The sequence below is a fragment of the Microcebus murinus genome, chromosome 7 (genome assembly GCF_040939455.1).
Source record: "Microcebus murinus isolate Inina chromosome 7, M.murinus_Inina_mat1.0, whole genome shotgun sequence".
NCBI classification, from domain to species: Eukaryota; Metazoa; Chordata; class Mammalia; order Primates; family Cheirogaleidae; genus Microcebus; species Microcebus murinus.
Genome location: NC_134110.1, coordinates 17,308,351 through 17,331,823, shown reverse-complemented (window position 1 = coordinate 17,331,823; position 23,473 = coordinate 17,308,351). Strand labels below are relative to the sequence as shown.

The 23,473-nt window shown below is 38.3% G+C and overlaps 1 protein-coding gene across 1 annotated transcript in view; it reads left to right on the top strand.

Moving 5' to 3' along the window:
• CHSY1 (chondroitin sulfate synthase 1) overlaps positions 1-23,473 on the top strand; it is a 64,641-nt gene that overhangs the window by 16,130 nt on the left and 25,038 nt on the right. The window lies entirely within an intron of this gene.

Below are 23,473 nucleotides of genomic sequence, written 5' to 3'. Positions count from 1 at the left end.
TTACCTTTTCACTTGATTTTTACAGTATACCTTCCATACTTTTGTCCTCATACCTTGGTTAATAAATAATGGCAGTTGGAGCCTAAAGAAAAGATATGGTTTGCTGATGGTCACAGTGATATTTTCATGATTATCCAGAAAATCATCTTATCAACTTCTGCTGATTCTACAGCTGAAATTGCAAGAGTGTAGGGCATTTCCCTGACTCTGTTCTCATGAAGGCCTGACTGTTCTCATCTGGTCATGATGACCCACACAGATTAGAAACTTACGTGTTTTGAATTTATAAAATGATTCATGATGTGAAAAAGCCAGTAGCTTGTGGCTTTGCATTTATTTTGAACCTTGACTTTTCAGGTGGTTATTGTAATCTGTGCCTTTACAGTGATAGTTGTTCCTTTCAAATAGGTGGTCTGCATTTTCTGAGTTACCTTGACACATAAGTGAAATTCATTGAAGGAAGTATGAAGTCTACTTGTGAACTTTTTAATAGTTCTAGGGAATATGAGTTAGCTTTGGACTTTTCTCTGTTATTATTGGCAGGTGTGCCTCTCTTGTCTTCAGTTGCAGGATCCTGATATTAATTAGAGTGAAAAAATTATTTATGTGTGTTGTGTTTAGGTTGATAAACTGCTGGTATTTGTAAGGAACAGAGACAGTTGCTAGATCTTTTGCCAGAGAAAAAGAATACACTTTCTGTTGTTTTTATTTTAAATTTATTTTATTTTTAATTTCTTATATTTTTTCCCCCACAGATCATTCAGAAGGAAAGGAATGTACTTTCTGATGTGAACTGTTAGGTCTTTTTCTTTTTTCCCTTTTTTTTTAAGAGATAGGATCTCACTCTGTCACCCAGGCCTGGAGTGCAGTGGCACAATCATAGCTCACTGCAGCCTTGAACTCCTGGGCTCAGGTGATCCTTTTACCTTAGTGTCCCGAGTAGCTGGGGCTACAGGTGCACACCACCACACCTAGCTTATTTATTTATTTTTCTTAAAGATGAGTGTCTCACTATTTTGCTCAGGCTGGTCTCAAACTCCTGACCTCAAGATACCCTCCTGCCTTGGCCTCCCAAAGTGCTGGGATTATAGGCATGAGCCACTGTGTTTGGCCTTAGCTCTTTTTTGAGTTAATTTTCTAAAGTACATACTTAAGTGAAGAAATAGTATTCTTGCCTGTACTTGTCTTCCCCCCAGACTTGCTTTTAAATGTCTTCTAATCACACTATTTCTTTTGTTTGAACTTCTGGGAAGTGGACATTTTCAAGTGTAGAGGGAGTGGTCTTCATATAATTTTTAATTATAAAGTCATAAAGGTACATTTTAATTTGTAAATGTGATCTGAGTGAACCCCTTATTCTTTATGTGCCTTATGCTCTTCCCCAACTCCCATGCACAGTGACCCACCCCCCCACACACACAGGAGACAGCTCACTGGGCCTGGGGGCTCTCTCTGTTGTCCTGTATTTTTGCAGTGAGGAAGGCTGTTTGAGGATTTCATGCTGTTTTAAGCATTATACAACTGGCAGTATTTCTGCATGTTCTCCATCCTTAATTAGGTAGTTATAACCTTAACATATTTCATTATAGTTAAAATATGTAATGCTTTGGCACTTTCCCCTGATCCCGATCTCTGAGAAGCTGGCCTTCTTGCTGGAACTGTAGAAGGTAGGCATATTTTTGAGAGAAAATTTTTAAAAATGTGTCTTAGTGTAGTCATGTTATATTCTGCTAGACAGACACCAGTAGAGCCGGTATCTTGAGTTTTATCGAGAACTTTGCTCTAGCTTTAGTACCCACATGTACTTAGACAACATCATCCTGGGGTTACAGGGCTCGGAGGCCGTTTGGGGCCAGTTTTTCTCTGAGATGATATAATCACCAAAGATTTCTAACACACTAAGAAGGGTGCCTGGAATTATCCTGTCTGGACACTTGACGCTGCCCCTAAGACATGATGCATGCTGTCAGGGGCCTTATTAGCCAGCCAAAGGGACCTGGTTGGTGAGGCAGCTCCCTCCCTGGGTGGTTCCCTGTTTCCCCACTGTGGGGCTGCAGCAGCCAGGACCTCCCTGGGAGTGAGGGTAGTCTGGGTGTGCCTGCTGCTCTGCGTTATTTTAAATGCCTTAGGATGACTGAGCTTTTGCTAGATACTGCAGGCTTGCTCTCCAGCACCTGGTGCTGGATGCCCTCCCACCACCAGTGCCCAGAGTTCTTTTTTTCTCTTCTGTGAGTTGCCTATTCATAGCTTTGGCCCTTTTTTCTGTTGGAATGTTGTCTGTCTTATGGTTTTGTTGGAGTGCTTTATTTTGGGTAGAGTATCTTCTCTCAGATTGTGATGTGTCTTTTTTTTATTTAAAAAAATCATTTTAGAGACAGGGTCTTACTCTGTTGCTCAGGCTGGAGTGCAATGTCCTGATCATAACTCAGTGCAGCCTTGAACTCCTGGGCTCAAGTGATCTTCCCTCCTCAGCCTCCTGAGTAGACTTGTCTTTTCATCTTGTGAACTTTTTATTACATGCAAATTGTGAATCTAAGTTCAGTCCAATGTATCATTCTTTTGCTTTTGTGTCTTATTTGAGAAATTCTTCCCTTCCTTGGGTCACAACAGATTTTCTCCTATATGTTTTCCTATACATTTAAAGTTTTGCCTTTTGAATCTAGTTCATTATCATTTTTAAGAATTATATCTATTGAGACATTTACCATCTTATTAGACCTTTGATTGTTTTTTTTTTTTTTCTTTCTGTGCTTTAAGTGCTTCTAATCTAAGTTGTTATTAGGGTGTATCATTGTGTTCACCACTTAGGTGAGCTTAATCCTTCATGTGGATGAGAAACTTTTATTAAACTTCCTGTAAATCTAGTTTCTCCATTATGGCTTGTATTATGAGAAATTATTGAGGTGGAGTCTTATGATGGAGACAATTATGTTAAGCTTTGGCTCTTGGAAGGTACTTATTTTGCCCTATTATAAACCTAGCCAGAAGGTATAATTTTTTTTTTTTTTTGCAAATAGAATTAATGCCTTTGGATAACACTTATGTAATTAAAATAACTGGTAAGGAACAACTGTCAAAGTCCAGATTCATTTCTAAGCTTGTTTTGATATTATTGGTAGTTATGTCTTAATAAATAGCTTTAAAATATTATTTGAAAATAATTTTAAATTCACAGAAAAGTTACAGGAGCATGAGAGAATGGGCCTTGAGGCTATAAACCTTGGAAAAGAGGTGAGAGGAGCTGGTCAGGGCTGGTGCACTTTGTCACATGGGGTCAGCATTATTGATTGACCCAAGTCTTATTTATTTATTTATTTATTTATTTATTTATTTATTTATTTATTTATTTATTTATTTATAGCAGCGTCTTGCTCTGTTGCCCTGGCTAAGGTGTCACAGTGGCAGCATCATAGCTCACTTGCAACCTCAAACTCCTCCTGGGCTCAAGTGATCCTCCTGCCTCAGCCTCCCGAGTACCTGGGAATACAGGTGCATGCCACCATGCCTGGCTAATTTTTTTCTATTTTTAGTAGAGATGGTGTCTCATTCTTGCTCAGTTTGCTCTCCAACTCCTGAGCTCAAGTAATCCTCCTGCCTTGGCCTCTCAGAGAGCTAGCATTACAGATATGAGCTGCTGCCCTTGGCCCATATGAAATTTTGTTGAGAAACATTACTCAAAAATTTGAAATAGTAATTTAATCTCAGTAAATATATGCAATTTATACTACTCCTTTAAGAATAGTATACTAAGAGAGAACAAAAAGCAAGTTGACCTAAATAAACTCTTCATTTTGTGTCTTTTTATTGATGACTACTATGAAAAGTGACAAGGTCATAAGTGTAGAGCTCAGTGGAGTTTCACACACTGCATGCAGTTGAGTAACCAGCACCCAGATCTTTCTTATATTGGTTTATGCAAAGTTTGACTAATAATGAAGGTGTTTGGGTAGATGATGATCATTATTAATGGAATTTGGAGATAGGTAAAGGTGGTTTGGCAACTTTATAGTGTTAGTGTTTTTAATAGCTAATATTGTCATGTTCAAAATTCAAAAGTGCAGAGGGTTTACAAGTCTTCCTACCTCTCTCTTACCACTGCCCCCCCACCCCGTGAGTTGGTCACCGTGGCATATCCTTACAGAGATATCATGTGGTATATCATATCATATACAAGCAATTAAGTTTATACATCTTCCCCCCTTTTACATGAATATGTTATACATACTATCTACATCTTGTTTTTCACTTAAATTTATTCGAAGATTTTCCCTTTGGTAGGTAAAAGAGCTTCATCTTTTTTATGGACATTCAGGCTGTTTCCAGTTCTTTTTAGCAGCATTTCTGGTCAGTCATTTCACCCAAGGCTTTTCCCACCTTTTTCCCATCATGGCATTCACACACACTGAGGAGACTGCTTCCAAGGGCTCCTGCTCCCACCCCCACACCGCCCAGACCTGGAGGGATTGTTACCATGAACAAGTTCTCCCCTGGAAGACAGTTCTGCAGGGAGAACTTGTTCATGATGTTTGTGTGTACCAAAATTCACCAGTTGTGAAGCTCTGAGTCGACCAGTAAGCATTTGTTAAAGGCTTATTAATGAGCCAAGAACTACTCTCTGAATTGATAGGGAAATTGCAGAAGAAGATGGAAACATGAATGGTCTTCTTTTTCTTCCTCAAGGGCTTCAGTGTAGTTGAGAAGACAAAGGCCATATGTTCATGAAATAGTTAAAGAGAAATTAAAAGTATGAAACCCCATGATAGTGATTTTAAATATAAAATAGTGGAAGGAAGGGTGAAATCAATGGTGTTCTATTTATGGGAAGGCATATGATCAAGGGAAATTGGAGTTTACAGCAAGATACATAAAAAGAAAAGATCTCCCTTGTTAATCTTCTGACTGGCTTATCAGGGAAAGTTGAACAACCATGATTCAGAAGGCTGGGATTTCCACCCCCCCTTTAATAATAGAAGAAATAATGTTTATTTTTTAAAAATCAGCACATTGTAATTGTACATATTTATGGGCTACACTTTAATGTTTCAATACATGTATATCTTGTATAATGACCAAATCAGGGTGGTTGCCATATCTGCCATCTGATAGAGGTGGTTGAATGTTGTTGCTGCAAAGCAATAATCTTTCTTAACTGCTGGTTGTTGTAGAGGTGATTTGTGTTATAATAGTGCCTTCCTCACTTCTTTAGGCCTCTCATTAACCTCACTTGCCTCCTCAAAACCAGGCAGGCCCCTCAGTGGCTAGAAGTTCAGAGATTGCACTAATGCTGCATGCTACTTTAAGGCAGAGCCCTTCATGGGCTTGTACTGAGCCTTGTTCTTTTGTTATGCAAGTTTGGTGGTTCAATTTCTAAGCTTCTAATGGATTAGAAGTGGCAAATTAGCACCCCAAAAAAGGAACTGCTATATAAGGACTGTATCAGCAGTGAGTGGGAAGGGCGTGAGAGGAGAAAAAAAATTAGAGGAAATGAGACCATGAACAGCACAGCTGTCTAATTGTGTTACTGATTTCTTTTTTTTTTTTAATTTTTATTTTATTTTCTCCCTCCCTCTGTGTTACTGATTTCTAATTTCATTGAACTATGGCTGGAGAACATACTTTGTATGATTTCGATTCTTTAAAATTTATTGAGACTTTTTTTATGGCCTAACATATGGTTTATCCTGGAGAATGTTCTGTGTGCACTTAAAGAATGTGTATTCTTCTCTTGTTGAGTGGAGTGTTCTATAGATGTCTTGTTAGGTCTGAGTTGTTTATAATGGTAAGTCTTTTCTTGTTGATTTTTTTCCTAATGTTTATCCATTATAAAAAATGGAGTATTGAATTCTCCAATATTATTGTTGAATTGTCTATTTCTCTCATCCATTCAGTCAGGTTTTTCATGTATTATTTTGGGGTTCTGTTTTTGGGTACATAAATGTTTATAATTGTTACATCTTCCTAATGGATAGACCCTTTTATCATCATAAAATTCCTTGTTTGTCTCTAGTAACAATTTTTATCCAAAGTCTCTTTTGTCTGATATTGGTATTACCACTCCAGCCCTCTTTTGGTTACCATTTGTGTGGCATACCTTGAGTTTTCGTCTGTTGGTGCTTGCTTTCCCCACTCACCAGGCAGTTGACAACTATCTTAGCCTTCCCCTCCTGCTTGTGCAGAGCCTCAAGGTCAGCACAAAGTGAGGTGAGAGCTTAGGACTTTCTCAGGTCTTTCCTGAGCATGAGCACAGTCCCCCATATGTGCATGGCCTTCTGGATTCCCTGGAATATACTGAAGCTTTTCAAAACCCCCTATGGACATCTCATCCTCACCTTTTTTTTTTAAGCTTTTTAATTAGCCTATTTTTAGCACTAAGTGTTAGCCATCCCCTTCTAGGGTATAATATTCTGCAGTTACCTGTGATTATTTTTAACTATTCCCCCTTCCTCCTCTAAGAGACCATTTTCAGGGGGAGAGCTCTGAGTCAGGTCAGATAAAAACAGCCTTCCAATGGGGTCAGATAATGACAATTATCTGGAAATGGGGCTTTGAAGTAGCTCATGCCTCTCTCTCTCCCCTTCAGTGGCTTCCAGGCTGTTGATTTTCAAAGCTAGGGCAGATCTGGAATACAGGGTGTGGAAATAGGGCAAGTTAAAATACTGCAAAGCTCCCTGTTACCAAAATTTTGCTGTTTTTCTTGCATAAATGCTCCCCAGGTTACTGCAGACCCATAGCTAATATTCAGAGCTTTGAAAAGGTTGTCTTTGACAATTTTTGCCACTGTTCTCTTTATTTTTATGGTGGACAGAATTTTTGGAGGTCTTTACTCTGCCATTTTCATTGGTGTTGCCTGAGAACAACCATTATGGGGCCTTAGCTTCACACACTGCTTCAATTTTGGTTTTTATAATTAGATGAATTACTCTGAGTATCCCCTTTTACTTTGTTTACAAAGTCAGGATGTTGTGTCCTAAAAATTAGAAAAACTTCCAACCAATTGGTTACACTGTTCACATATATTCATTTTTTTTTTTAACCCATTCTACAGATTAGGAGTCATTTTTTTTTTATCTTTCTTTTACTCAGTCTTCCCAGAGTTCATACATAATTCATTTTTAAGATAAATTTTTGACCTCTGCCGTCAGCAGGACACGATCCAGCTGGGACATAGCAGTGCAGAAAGCAAAGACCCTGCTCTCTTCTTGTTCCCTTATATTCTAGTGGAGCTAGGCTAGGGTGCAAAGAGACAGTAAAGAGGAGTGTGTGTGGTGTGTTTAGGACACAGCAAGGTGACCTGTGTGACTGGAGAGAAGTATCAAGGCAGAGGGTGGTTGAAGGGTGAGGCCAAATGGCACCAGTCTTGAGAAGAGGCAGAGGGTGCGAGGACTTTGGTCCTCAAGTATCTGAAAAACAAAGCCACTCAGGACTTGTTTCCTGAGAGCTCTGAGTAGATTTTGACCTATATATAAACAGATACTTGAATATGATTTGTAGTAACATTGTGGCCTCGGAATCCCTATTTTTGTTTTTACAATTTAGAGAAGAGTATTTTGACAGAACCAATCAAAGTTTACCTAAAATGGAAGTGTTAGTGGCTTTGGATCTGTAATTATTTTACTGGCAAAACAAAACCAGGTACATAAATAAACATTGCTTCAGGGGTTCCACCATTCGGTATATCAAAGTCTTGTGTCATGAGGGAGGAGGTGGGTCTAAAGGCAAATTGGTATATCTTCAGAATGTTCAAGTTTGGTAGGAGTATGTTCAGGGTATTCTAGGTTTTATTTATTAATCACCTTTCATATTGGGAGATCATCACTAGGCATATATGACCTATTACGTTTAATTGACAGGAAAAGGGCTCTTTAGCACATTATCAGGAGGTAGGATCCATGTGTCATTTTCTTTATCTTAAGATAGAGCCCAGTATCTGCACTGTTTACAGACTTTTCTGGTGATTCTTATACTTGCTAATGTTGCCATTTATAATCTTAAAATTTATGATGCAGTGATGTTTTGGTAGAATCCAAAGTTATATTTTTGTTAATTGACATCATCCTGTTTAGCCCCTGCCCTGGGTCCTGGAGAACAAAAAAGAGGTTTGACTTTGGTCTTTCCAGTAAGTCACTTATAGTCAAGTTGGTGGGAAGCCAAACTTGGCACACAAATGCCCCCCGAGTATATATTTTACAGGTTAATGATAAATATATACACATGTATATGTATGTGTGTGTGTATTCTTTTTCTTTCTTCCCTCCTCTAAGCCATGTTAATGGCAACAAGTTGTGTAACCAAATGTAGTCATGAATCCCTTAACAGGAATACGTTCAGAGAGATGCACTGTTAGGTGATTTTATCGTCGTGCGAACATCGTAGAGTATACTTACACAAACCTAGATGGTAGAGCCTCCTGCACACCTAGGCTGTGTGGTCTAGCTAGCCTGTTGCTCCTCAGCTACAGACCCATATAGCATGTTACTGTATTGAGTACTGTAGGCAGCTGTAACGCAGTGGTAAGTATTTGTGTATCTAAACATATCCAATCATAGAAAAGGTATAATAAAAATACAGTACTATAATCTTATGGGACCACCATCATATAAGTGGCCCGTTGTTGACGTTGACTAAAAACGTCTTTATGCAGAGCATGACTAACAGGGAGTGGATGAATGGTCAGCCGTAAATCCTGAGTATCAACATAGGAAGACACTGTGTTAGATAAGATGATGAAAACAAGAACTTTCAGCTAGAAATCAAACTAACAAACACTTTAAAGCTGAAACAAAATGATATTTTAAAATATTTTTTTGTCTTTGCAATTGATGATTTCACGAATGTTTTGTCTTTCTCAAGTTTCAGCTTTTCTTAGTTGCTGTAAACTGTTAACTGGAGATTTATTTATCAAACATTTGCAGTTTTAAAAAGTTACAAAGTATTTATTAATTTCTATGGTGATTTAAGTGTTCACAAAGTCTTTGATAACCTTTACTTGTGGAGGTGGAGCTTAATTTCCCTCCTCCTCCCTGTGGGCTGGAGCTAGTGACTCATTTCTGCTGAGTGGGGCAGGGAGTGGGACCCTGGCAGACACTACCTTTACATCACAGTAAAGAGTCGTATTTGTATCATGTGCTCCCCGACGTGATGGCATAAGCAGGACACTTCACCTCTGCAGGAATCTTTCCCAAATCCATAACCCAGTTTAATCAGGACCAAACTTCAGACAAACCCAAGGTATGGGGACTGTCCATAAGATCACTGACCAGTGTTCTTCAAAAGTGTCAAGGTCATAAAAAGCAAGGAAAGACTGAGAAACTGTCACAGATTAGAGAAGACCTAGGGAGACATGACTAATAAATGCACTGGGGGGCACTGATTAGAAGAAAAAGGGACATTAGTGAGAAAACTGGTGAAATCTTGAGTAATAAAGTCTATAGTTAATAGTGTCGTGGGGATGGCCATTTAATTTTGATATGCGTGGGCTGTAGTTCATATGTCAACATTAGAGGAGGTGGGGTGAAGCTGTGGGAACTCTCTTTACTGTCTTTACCACTCTTCTGTAAATCTAAAGTCATTTCAGAGTAAAAAGTGGCTGAAATGAAGAGCTGATTGAACTGGGCACAGAAGTGATGTTGCTGCCTCTGCCTCTGTATCCTGTTGGCATCTCTGTGCCAAGGGGAAACTGGGCAAATCAGTAGAAGACTAGATCCTCTGTGCCTCTAAGTGGACATTGTGCAAGATGTGATTTTTAGCTTATTGACTTCTAGGAACTCTAAGACAGAAAGGTCTTTGTGTACGAGGGCTGCAGACTTCCAGCCCTCATAAAGAGCTTATCAGTTGAACAAGCTTATAATGTACTGTGTTATTACTGTAAAAATTTGTAACGGTACCATTGCAGCACAACTTTTCCTTGGCTAAAAAGAATCTTTCATCATTCACGCAGCAGTTTAATGCTAACACTCTTGTTGACGCCATCATGGTTAACCCTGTAGTGTTTGGCTTCTGTGTTTTCTCTCAGTGAACCCTTGTGGGGATAAAGAAATCAGTACAAAGTTATTTTCTTTGATGTCTGGCACTTATTTCTAAAGCTTTTTCTTAAAAAAAAAAAATCTCCCTATCATAGAAAAGTGCTATAGGTATTACTGTTCCTTTCATGTGTGTTAACATGTCTCTGCATTCTTCTGCAGCAGAAACACTGATTTTAAAGACATAAGACATACTGCTTTATTTTAAATGTTTTGGTTTATCTAAGGCAAAAAGATAAATACAGTTTTTTACCTTTTTACCGCCCAAGGAATGACTGTTTGGTTTTTAGGTGTTTATAAATTGATTCTGTAATAATTTAGAATTGTGATTATTTTATTATGGTAAGATGAACATGGATATTGAAAGACTTCAGATAGTACAAGCATACTTAAATTTTTTAAAAATGGTTAATATATTTCTTAAAAACCCCGAACTGTCTGTGTGCCTGCTTTGTGACAGTCCATGGTCTAGACACAGGGGAGGCAGCAGTGAACACAGCAGAGCTCTCGCTCTCAGGATGCCTTTGCTTCTCCAGGGGTAAGTCAGAAAATAAGGAGATAGATTAATGAATAATGGCAGGTGGTACTAAGTCTTCTGAAGAAATACAAGCATGCTAAGGGGATAGACTGATGGAGGGATGAGGGCTGCTAGTCTAGCTGAGCAAGATATGAACCTTGTTTATGTCTGGGGAAGAACCATTTCAGGCAGTTTCGGCAGAGGGATTGGCAGGTGCAAAGGCCCTGAGGCAGGGGAACGTGTGCATGATTAATATAACAAGGAGGCTGCGTTGCTGGAGTGGATGAGCAAAAGGGGCACCATCCTGTGGAGCTCTGTCTATAATGAGGTCATCGAGTATTCTGAGTGATCCGGGAGGGCCCTGGGGGTTGGAGGCAGAAGAGTTTGGAGAGCTAACATTTCCAAAAGGCTTCTTCCTGGCTCATGGAGAAGAAACTTCAGGGCAGTCAGAGTGGGAACTGGGAGATTGGTTAGCAGGCACTTCTGGTAGCTCTGAGAAGAGGTGAGGGGGGTGCCCGGGACCAGGTGAGGGATGAGAAGTGGTTGGATTGTGGATGAATTTTGCAGGCAGAGCTGATAGGATGTGGGGAGAGAGAAAAGTTGCCTGAGCAGTTGGAGGGGTAGAGTTCCCAGTAAAGGGGAAACCTGGAGAAGTTGGTGCTAGAGATACAAATGTGAGTCATTGCATATCGATGGTATTTAAGACCCAAGGACAAATGACATCATCTAGGGAGTTGGGGAGAAAGAGGAAAGGTCTTAGAGCTGAGTCTGCAGTTCCCAGGAGTTAGAGGTCAGAGATGAGGGGGAGTTCACAAAGTAGACTGAGCAGGGGAGGCTGGTGAAATAGAGGAAACTTTGATTTACATTTGCTTAGTTTGAACTTGCTGTGTTTGAACACTCACCATTTGGGTATTTGTTATAGTTACCTTGGAAGGTGGTGATGTGTGGGAGATTTTTTATCAAAGTGACATTATCTTCTTTACAAAGAGAATCCCCTGGATATGAATGAACAAGGGTGCGAGGTGTGCTGGTATAATGATGGGGAACTTTGTTATCTGCTGATGACTGGTGTGCAGGACAGTGCTTGAAAATAATAAGCCTCAGGGAGCAGCCCGAGGACCAGTGGACCACAGATAGCTGGTGGTCAGCACCTGGGCAGAAGCTGAGTGTTGTTTGTTTGGAGCAGTAAGCTGTGGAGCTTGGGTCCTGTGTCACAGAGGTTTTATTTATCGTGAAACTGGACGTTCAATTATATTGATTTAAAACTGCATGGTTTTATTTCTTAAATAGATAAGCCACCCACCCCCGTAGAATTGGATGTGTCCTCATGAAACTGCTTCACTACCTTTATTTATTGCTGTAGAAATGTACTAGGGGCTCAGCCTTCTTTTTGTAATCTGTGGTCTTATAAAACTTCTAGTAGACTGAAAGCTTATTGATCACCAGGTGATCAAAGTCATTTTGTAATGGTTCTAGTAGATCAATAAGATTTCTAAGTGGACACTTAACTTGGAAGGCAGAAATCACTATTAATTTCAAGAGACAGTTATAATTGAGCATTGATTTAGTTAAGCCTTTGTAGTAAATCGTTTTTGGAAGTAAGATTTAAAAGGTATGCTTTTGGTATAGAGAGAAAACCCATTTTGTGTTCTCCTAAGCCTGAGTTTCCTCTTCTCTAAAAAATAGGGTTACTTAACATGTCCAAGGTTGAACTGTACTGAATGTAAAGAGATAGATTTAGAATTTGAATCTGGGCAGTGTGACTGCAAAGACTGCAGTTTTCCACTAATGATCACATTTTCTTTTTCAGAATGATACTATACTGTACCTTTTTACTGTAAATATTGCCAGTGTTCATTTTAAAAGAACCAGTAAAGTTGAGTTGAGAATTTTAGATAAAGGGAAAATTTTAATGTTTCTTACATTTCTTTATTTGGTAGAATTTTTTTAGTATATTCGTGTTTAAGATAATACCTAAGTGATAGCAGTTGGATCTCACAGTACTCTGTCAGTTTGTTAGTCTTACCAAGGTAGTGTAAATTAGTAGTTTAGAACAGTGGTTTAAATGGGTTTAAAGTAATGGATTGCAACCTAAGAACAAACAGAAGAGGTGTTTGATCTCTAATCCTTAGGCTTGCATTTACCTAGTTTTCAATGTTAAAGAGAGCAGCAGGGCAAACTTCCCAGATAAGTTTCTCAAAGAATATTTAAACTAGTCTTAAAATTCCTCTCTAGTCTCTTTAAAGATGCTGGTCAGGATCTTCCACCAGAAGCCCTGTGAATCCCCTGACCTTGATTAAAGTGTTTATTACTTATGTGATGGTTTGTTGTTTTTATCTTTTTGAGACAAAGTCTTGCTATGTTGCCTAGCCTGGTCTTGAATTCCTGGGCCCAAGTGATCCTTCTGCCTCAGCCTCCCAAGTAGCTGGGACTACAGGCGTGAGCCACCAGCCTGGCTATAATTGGGTTTTAGACAGTTTAAAGTGTGTTAATGTTCTGCATTTACAGTTGGTTTTGTGTAGTATTCTGTAACCATCCCTGTAAGAAAGAAAAATCTTAATTCTCTGCTATAATTTTGCAGGGGAAACCCATTGGATGTCATTTTGACTTCTTAAAAAAAATACGTAGTAAGATGAATGATGACCCCTCGGCTATCAGTAGTGAAGTGTGCCATCCAGAAATGTGGCTCCTCGACAGCACAGAGACAGAGGCTGCGCAGTCCATCATGCAGCCGTGTGATCTGAGGAAAGCTGCTCTCCTTTTCTCTGAACCTCTCACCTCTCTCGTGTGGGTTGGTGAAACCTTTCTCAGATGGGGTGTGGTAGCTCACTCCTGTAATCCCAGCACCATATATATATATATATATATATAAAATAAATCAATAAATAAATCCTGTTGTCATACTCCCTTAGACTCCTTGTCAGTGCCAGTTTCTTAGGTTTCCTGGTCTTTGAGGGCCGTGGCAGTTTTGAGGAGTACTGGTCAAGTATTTTGTAAAATTCCCCTCTGTTGGGATTTGTCTGATATTTTTCTCATGATTAGATGGGGGTAATGGATTTTCGAGGACAAGACCACAGAGATAAAATGCCATTGTCATCACATTGTATCAAGAGTACATACTGTCAACATGATTTATCACTGTCGTGGTTGACTTTGATCACCTGGCTGAGGGAGTGTGTGTCAGGCTTCTTCGCTGCAGAGTCACTGTCTGCCCCTCTTTGCATCTTCTGCTCTCCGGGAGGAAGTCACTGAGTGCAGCGCACGCTTACAGGAGGGCAGTAATATTCTATCTCTTTGAGGCTGGAATGTCTGCATACTTTCTTCTGTTTGGGAGATTGTTCTCTCCCATTTATTCAGTTATATATTTATATCAGTATAACTCATGATATCGACTCATGGATATTTATTTTTTATTTTGGGTTATATACTACTTGCTGGTTGTTAAAATTGTTCCAGCTTTAGCCATTTGGTGCTCTTTCTGATAGTTGGTCCTGCCTCTCTTCTCCCTCTCTCCCTTATGTGTGTACTTCCTTCCTTTCTGGCACTGGAAGATGCTCCAGGCTCATCTTATGTATTTCCTGCCCTAGTCCTAGAATCAGTCATTTCCCCAAGGAACCCAGGCTCCTACTATTAAAGAATGGTATTAGAAACCAAGATTTGAGTGCTGGGTGGCTTTTACTTTTGGGGTATCATTTGCTTCTAGGCCTGCTCAGATGACAGCAAGAAAATATCTGTGTGTGTACTAACCCTTGTGTATGCACATATCTAAAAATATTTCTGTATGTGGCCATTTGTACCCATATTAAACTGAACATGAGTTTATAGTGATGTCTCCAGCTGTAATCATTATCATATGGATCATTCTAGCCTCCTCCCTTTGCTTAACTGTAACCTCCCACTCCAACAGTGAGACCTGGCTTTCACCACCCATCACCCATTTACTTAATCCTTTAATTCCAGTATACATGTATAGTGGTTTCAGAATTGTTGACTCATATCCCTGTGGGAAACAACTTTAGCAACTAGAATACAGTACCTGTGTACCAAAGTACCATTTTTCATTCCCAGTCACAATGAATGAGAGTTCCTGTTGCCCCTTACCTCTCCAGCACTTGGTTTGGGCAGTGTTTTGGATTTTAGCCATTCTAATAGTTGTATAGTGGTATTTCATTTTTGTTTTAGGAAGAGGTTTTTAATGCCTTATTTATGGTTTAGTCCAGGCTGAAGTGTTTTTAATTTGGTACTGTGTTTTCTAACTTTATAATTTGGGCACGTTGCTCTTTCTCTTTTTGTATTTTAATAATATTAAGCTTGGACATGTTTATACCCGACTATAATAAGGATATGGAAAATTATTGAACTTCTTTAATGTTGGGTTTGATTTTTTTTTCATGTTCTTTTTATGGTTGTTCTTGTGCCTTAGGCATCTAGAATGCTAATATAGAGTACTTAACCTTAATAGTAATGGCAAAAGTTTTTAAGACAAGTCTGAACAACTTGCAGAAGATGATCACATTCTGTGTTTCATACCTAGATGAATATTAACAAGCTGAAAAAGATTTCAAAGAGACATATGTGAGCTGTTCATTTATTTATTCATTCAGCAGGTAATTATTAAGTGCCTGCTATGTGATAGTGGTGCCATATGGTGGGATACTGAGGTGAGTAAACATTTACCCATCCTTGCTGTTGTTGAATTTATCTAATGGGAGAGACAGGTGATTTATTTTATATATATATTTATTTCTGTGTCTCATTCAACACTCAGCAAAATCAACATTCACCAAACACTTGTGTACCTACTCTGTGCCAGGCACTGTGTCCTGGCTCTGGGGGACCCAGAGGTGAACAACAGACTAGGTACTTGCCCCTCTGGAGTTTGTGTCCTTGACAAGGGATTATTTCATCAGTTGCAGCTTTGGTACTCCCGTGAAGAGCTGTGAACACATAAGCATGCTCTTCCTGGACAGACAGTCAGGGTCGGCCTCTGTGAAGAACCGAGGCGTGGACTGGTGTTTGAGGATGAATATGAGTTAAATAGGTTCAGGCTGGGGGGCGGGGAGATGGGGAGCAGAGAGGAGGAGCATAACAAGTGGGAGGTGGCTGATCGACAATGATTTGATGGCAGAGCCTGTCAATGTCATCGGCTTGCTTTAGTTTGGATTTTCCCCAACAAAGACTTTTCTCGATAGGTAAATAAAGTACTGATGGTATAATTCAGTATGCTCTAATAGAGAATGGATTATGAAATTATGGAAGGTTCTATGCCATGGCAGCTCCATTAAGGGCTTACTTAGTAGTTGTTAACTTATTTTCTAGGGCCTTTCAAAGTTAAGTTGCTCTATGTGATGTCGTAGGCTCGTATTGATGGTATACTCTAGAAAACCTCTGAAGGTTTTAAACTCTGTGACTTCTTTACCTAGTATTTTCAGATCTTGACATCATTCATATACTTTGGTGTATAAAACCAAATTTATACAGGTCTATTAAATTTATATACAGGTCTATTAAATTTATACAGGATGTATCCAATTGAAAAGTCTGTTATTATTTTAAGGTGGCAGATGGAAATACAACATATGGGGTGAGGTTGACACAGATCTTGCTAGTCAGTGTCTCCTTAAAAAAGGACATGCAGTGCTTGTATGGTATAAACTGTAGTGAAATAGGTATCCTTGCATCTTACATAGGCCCTGGTAGGCAGATGTTCAGTGTATGCAGGGGTCAGGGTGGGAGGGGTGTGATGTGCTGCACCCTGTCATAGGAAGTTGCTGCGTGTGAGATGAAGTTGAGGCTGGCAAATAGAGGGCATGAGTCCAGCACACACAGCCAACGGCAGGCAGACGCACCCAGCCTTCTGTACACAGTGCAGAAGGAGCTTGTGGAGTGGGGGCCCTTTGCACTGAGCCCAAATGCCGTTTCAAGGGCTTTCCCCACTGGCCCCGCCAAGTGATGGATTCTGGTCATTTGGGACTGGCACAGATGAAAGCAATTTGCCCAACCTGGTCCATCTCTTTAAGGTTGGAGGAGCCGGTTTTTGTTGGAGGGAAAATGAGACTGTGGCTAGTCTGCCACTTTCCTCTTAGTATTCTTGCTTTTTTAACCACATTAGAAAAAGTAAAGGCCTCCCAATTTTTTAGGTATAATTGAGTAAGACTTAAATGCCAAGTCTAGGAAATTACACACAGTAGGAACTCAGTAAATATTTGTTATTGTGGGAGTTTGCTTTTCTTTGTCCTGTATCCTCTGTTTCTTGTCACCTTGCTTCAAGCTCTGGTCAGTCAGAGACAGATTTTGTGCTGCTGTAAGTATTTTGGAATGGTCTAAGTTGAGTGACTTCAGTGTACTGTTTCATTTATATCATCTGAGTTTTTCATTTTGGATCTTCATGTTGGCTATTACATGGAATATATTTGATAAACCTAGGAATTTACCTGTTTTCAGCAGGGTTTTGTCAGGTGGCATGTCTCCTTTTTTCAACCTGAGAATAGTCTTAATGGAGCATTCAGTTTATTTACTTTTAGTATAACAACTGATACTTGGGTTTAAATATTCAATATTTACTATTTGTTTCAGTTGATCCACCTTTTCTAATTTTCTTTTTCCCTTACCTCATTTTGGATTAGATGCTTTTTATTATTTCATTTTTTCCCTTCTCTACCATTTGTCTAGTGATTAACCCTAGAGATTACATCATGAAGTTTTGATTATTAAAGACTATAAAGTACTATTACTTCACAGAAAATGAAAGAATTTTAGAGCACTGTAACTGTTGAATTCCTCTCACCTTTTAGGCAGTTGTCACATGTTTGTATCCTACAGATATCGTTATTACCATTTCATATAGTTAGTTTTTATTTATATTCACATTCATAGATGTCCTACTTCTTCTTTTTTTTTTTTTTTTGGAAACAGAGTCTCACTCTGTGGTCCCGGGTAGAGTGCAGTGGCGTCATCATAGCACACAGCAACCTCAAACTCCTGGGCTCAAGCAGTCCTCCTGCCTCAGCCTCCCAAGTAGCTGAGTCTACAGGCATGTGTTACCATACACCACCTTAGTCTTATTGTTTCTTCTTTAAAGGCATTTTATCTTTTCTCTGTCTGCATTTAAGATTTTCTCTGTCTTTGATTTGAAGTAGTCTTACTATGATGTGCTCAGTTATGCTCTTTGTATTTATTTTGCAGAGATTCACTGATCTTCTTGAATCTGTGGGTTTATCTATTTCATTAGTATTTGAAATTTGTCAGCCATTATTTCTATAAATATTACTTCTGTCCTATTTTCGCATCTGTTTCTGGGACTCTGTTTATGTGTATGTTGTACATTTTGGCTGAATTCCATATGTATCTTATGTTCAGTTTTTTCTGTCCCTTTTTACTTTGTGAGTTTAAAATCTCTGGATTTTTACCCCTATAACACAGCTTTCATTATACTAATCTCTCTTCAGTTGTATCTAATCTGTCATTAAGCCTATTGTGTTTTAAATTTTAGCTGTATATTTTAATTTTGGATTTTCCATTTAGCATTTTTAGTAGTTTAATGTTCTATGCTAAAACTGTTTATCTTATCTATTTCTTGGACATATTAATCACAATTTTTTCTTTTTAATCTTGTTTTGCAAATATTAATCATTATGTTATTTTAAGTCCATATCTGACAAGTACGAGTTTCTCTTTTCTGGGTTTTTTTTTTCCTTCCTGGTTTTCAGTCACTTGGTCTTACTGGCATGTCTAGTAACTTTTGACTGAATCACAAACATTATATGTGACAAAGAAAACCTGGGAAGTCTCTGGATGTGGTTATTGTTCTGCAGTGAGAATATAATTCTGTTTCTGGCAGACAGTTAAGGTAGGAACCCATCACCTTAGTCCAAACAGGCATTGAGCTGATTCAAGGCTGCTTGATTTTAATAAGAGTTGGTCTCTTTCTGGTTCACCCCAGCTCTTAAGATGCTGATCTCCTCCACCTTCTTCCGTTTTGCAGTCTTCTTAATTATATTTTTTTTATCACAACTTAGGTCCTAGTTTCCCTTGACTGACATAAACCACTTCTTATTGTAAAACTCAAGAACATTGGATTTGAGATGCAAAGTATTACTTTTCCAGTATCCATTTAAGTATATGCATCACTTCTAGATTGTTAGTTACACCAGAATTAGTTTTTCTATCCAGTGTAGTGTCTTTTAATGACTGAGGGATGTGGTCTCAAGAGGCTGATGTTGAAGATGTGATGCAGTTTCTGCCCCCCTTTTCTATTGAGCAGTTTTGCTTTGTGTGTTATGCAAAATGTGGCTATAGTATGCCTTACCAACTTCCTGTGGCCAAGTATTTTAAAAACCTGACCAATAAAAGGTGACTGGATAATCCAAACTGTTTAACGAGTAATTACAATTAAATCTTGTACCAAGGTTACTAACTGACCTTGTTTTTGAGCTTTATTTTTCCTTTTCCCTCATGCTTTTTACAAGAAACATTCAGAAAGTTTTACCAAGGATAGTCAGTAGGTGGGAAGAGAAATAATAGACTAAGAGTTGAAGACAAGTACTTTGAGAAACTTGTTCAGTATATTAATAGCACTAACTGGTAATTGTCTCAAAGGGTCTTTGTTACAAAGTTTAAGGCACTTTTATACTTTTTATGTTTAACTTGCTATTTAAGTTGTGTCAATACACATCAATCACATGCCAATAGACTTGTTTTTAGCATTGGTAATGTTATATACTCACACCCTCCATGCTAGTAAACTGTATGTTGCAAGAAAATACCTATTTGGGAAGTTTGACTACTTAAAACCTTTACCCTGGGAATTTAACATAGAAAATATAGAAAGATTCATTTTTCTGCCTTTACCCTCCTTTGTTGACTTCATGCAAACATGTCTTATTGTTGCATAGCAACTGACCTTATATTTATTTTTGTTTAGCAGGGTTTTTTTTTTCCTATGGAACATTGAATTCCTATAACAATTTCCAGTCTCTTAAGCATCAGTGATGAAGGTTTTTTACTTACCCCCCTTTCTTCAAAACAGAAAAAGCTTCATGTCGTATAGGTATATATCTCTTCATTATTTTTCTATAAATAAGTATATAAAGTTGAAGTTTTATTGAAATGAATGGCATTTTAAATGCTCTGAGTGTTACATCTTCCGTTGCTTTCAATCTGAAACAGATCCTCAGTCTTGTCTTGATTTTTATGCCATCGATACTTTTTGGAAATAAAATGTTCATCAGTTGGATTTGTTTATTATTTTCTCATGATTCAAGTTAGGCATTTTAGGCAAAAATATTAGAGAATTAATGCTGTGTTCTTGTACTCTAATAGTTCATGATTTGATTTGTTCTATTATTGGTGATGCTAAAACTTTAATCACTTGATTAAGGTAGAGTGATTAAGAAAACCTTGCCAGTTTCTCCACTATAAAGTTTCTCTCTTTTTAAAATGCATATGCATCATTGTGAAAAGGTACTTTGAGACTGTATAAATATCCTGTTCTTCATCAAACACAAACCCACTAGTTTTAGCAGCCACTGATGTTTCTTGGCAGAATAAATTAATACTGTGATGGTTGACAAATGCTGATTTTCTAATCCAGTCATTCCTTCTACTTTATTAGTTGAAAGTAACGAAAAGCTTGTTCTTCTTCCCATTTAAGTATGTATGTGCTTATACCAGTATAGACTTTTATATTCCTATTTTATTCAATGGCTTGGGTTATAGTTGTTTCCTATTATTATTCTGTTTAAATCATCTCAGATTTGTCCAGTGGCTGCCCTTTCTTGCTAGTTTCTATGTCTTTTTGATTTGTCTTTATCATGCTTTGAGCAGTTTCTTTCTTTCTGGTATAATAAGATGTTGTAGGCTCTTCTTATTTTTCTTTTTCCTGCCACAGCACTGCAGTCTGCCATTTTTCTAAGAGACTCTGGTTCCTTTTAGTGGAAAATATTTAGAAGCCAAGATCTTGTCCATAGATGTGCTCATTTCTATGGAGAAAGCTAATACCAGGTCTGTTCAGTGGCCCGAACTAGGGAAAATGTGAGTGTGTGTGCATGTGTGTGCATCCTTGAGTTCACATTGATACCCCAGATTCCATTTCAACACCAAAGAGTTCTTTCTCCTAATCTTTTTTTCCATGTCTGTAACTCTTTTGTTTGACAGTTGAGAAATGTAGCTCCCATTATCCTCAGATATACTTATTGCGTCAATTTTCGTTATATGTGAGCAATATCTTGCTGCAACACCCCTTCTCCCCAGTGCTTTCCTTACCGACTGAGACTTTGGCAGCCCAGTATAGAAGACTCACTCTCCTCGGGCTCTAACGCCCTATGCTGAGATCCTGTGCCTGTCTGCCCTCATCCCATCATGGGACCCTGCCTTCCCTGACTTCAGGCAAAAGGGTCAGGAAGGCTAAATCCATCTTGAAATAGGCTTTTAATTTTACTTACTTGGTTCTAGGTACTACCTGACTGTATCACATGGCAACATAGACCTTATTTCATTTAAGAGTCTTTAAAAAACCTATTAGTAAATTTAGCAAAACAGAATATTTGTTTTGATAATATATTCTTAGAAGATCTATTATCTTTGAGTGTTTATTCATGCCAAATGTTCAATTTTGTCTTTTTGCTAGTAGATTGTGCCTTGTCTTAATCATTTCTGTATTCCTCTTAGAGGTTAATACATTAGGTACTTAAATGTTTGATAAATTAATATATAAAGAGAATATGGTAAATGTACCTTGAAATTTAAGAAAAAATGTTATGCTAACGTTGAAATGAAATATTATATAAAGTACTAGAGGGTATTATTGTTGACAGCCAGCCAGAATCATGAGTTGTACTCTAAAAATTGGAATGAACAGTTTTTAAAATACTGTTGTTAGTTGGCAAAGTTGAGAAGCGCTTGGTGATACTAATTCTTCCCATTCTGAAGGTTTATATGGGCGTAACTCTTTCCTCTTCTTTCAGCCAAAGACTTTTTATTTCCAAAAATGAGGTATAGAAGAAAAGCCTTTTATTCCCCTTTGGGGTAGTGAGTAGCTACTTTTTCTTTTTGACTGCAAGTGCTATGTTAATATAAAAAACATTCGTCAAGAGTGAACTGTTTCTGAGAAATATATTAGACAAGATTGTTTCGATTATCTTATTAGAATTTTCCTCTTTTATGTTTTGTTTGCTTCTTTTTGGTTTCATTTTCTTTTGTTTGGTTGTTTTTCTTAAATAAAGTTTTAATTTTGGAGCCAGGTAGAGTATGTACTGATATGCTAGGGTGGTGCTGAGTAGCATAAGTGGATGATCATAGCATATGTTTCTAGAACATTAATTTTACCTGAAATTTGGGAGCAGGAAAAATATTTTTACAATGAGATTAACATGGATATCCTAGAGTATCATTTTTTTTCAGGGGGAGTTGTTGTTTTTTGTTTTTATTTTTATGAGGAGAAGGAAAGAGGAGTTTATTAATTTGCCAGCAAATGAGGAGCTTGGCAGACTCCTGTCTCAAAGTACCAACGTCCTGCCTCTGTGCAGAAGTATGGAGCTTTTAAAGCATTTCTATGAATTTGTAAGATTAAAAATGAAAAAAGAGGCCAGACTTGGTGGCTCACACCTGTAATCCCAGCACTTTGGGAGATTGAAGCAGAACTATTGCTTGAGGCCAGGAATTTGAGACCAGCATGAGCAACATAGTGACACCCCATCTATACAAAAAAATAGAAAAATTACCAGGGCGTGATGGTAAATGCCTGTAATCCCTACTCAGGAGGTCGAACTAAGAGGATTGCCTGAGGCCACAAGTTTGAGATTGCAGTGAGCTATGATGATGCCACTGCCACTCTAGCCTGGGCAGCAGAGTGGGACCTTGTCTCAAAAATAAATAAATAAAATGAAAAATAAAAAAGAATGAGAAAAGAAAGCTAATATTGATTGGAGGACTACTTTAGGTCATGCCCCCAAATCATGTGAATATTCATTCACTCTTCTTTGCCTACTTCTGTGTAGGAAAAAAAATGAAGAAACTACATGTTTTCTCACAGGTTATAAAGTCTATTTTATCCATTCTTTTTCTTGTAGCCAATTTAGTAATGTGTAACACTACTGTTTCTTCTGGCTTTCTAGCTTCCACAGTTTACCAACTTTCTATAGACACCATATTCTTTCAGTGAATGATTTGATGAGTATTCATGTATTTTCTAAAGTGTTACTTATATGAAGTCAGCCCACATAAATGCTTCTTTCCAAACTGTTTTCCTAGGAGACAGGTCTCCGTGGTGATCCTATCACTTAGCACACCACTACCCTTAAGCTCTACTGATGACAAACTGGTTGATGGGGAGTGCTGCTCCCTGTCTGGGGATATTGTGGAATGTCCTCACTCCCCCCCCCCCCCCCCCCCGCCCCATATCTCTATGCTGGAGTTGCTCTCCTTAATGGATCATGGGACTCTTTAAAAACAAACACCTGGCAACTGGTTCTCATGCTGATTTGAGACCTGTTAGGTTTTCGCTTGTCTGTCTCATCTCAGACCTCTGTGACCTCAGTTCTGCTTCCCAAATCAAACCTCGTCCCTTGGAGACTGCCCCAAGGGGAGAGAAAGGAGAACAAATATTATAAATTTGGGTTTGAAATTAAACTTCTTATCGAGTATTGTAAACATTACACAGCATACATCAAAAATCAAATGTCCTTGGATACTAATATCTTAAGAATGGAGCATAATTTAAGTATAGTTGGTTCATGATAGTACATGATGGTTTTAAAAAAAAAATAACTACCCATGGGTTCTTGAAATAGAAAACAGTACCATACCAGGAGCATGGGGATAGAGCAAATTAGTAAACTGTTTTCAAAATTAAAGTTCTTCCCCTTGAGCAGAATGAGCATGTATGTGTTTGTGTGTTTAAATGAAAGAACAGTAATACTAGTGGTCCTTAATAGAAATG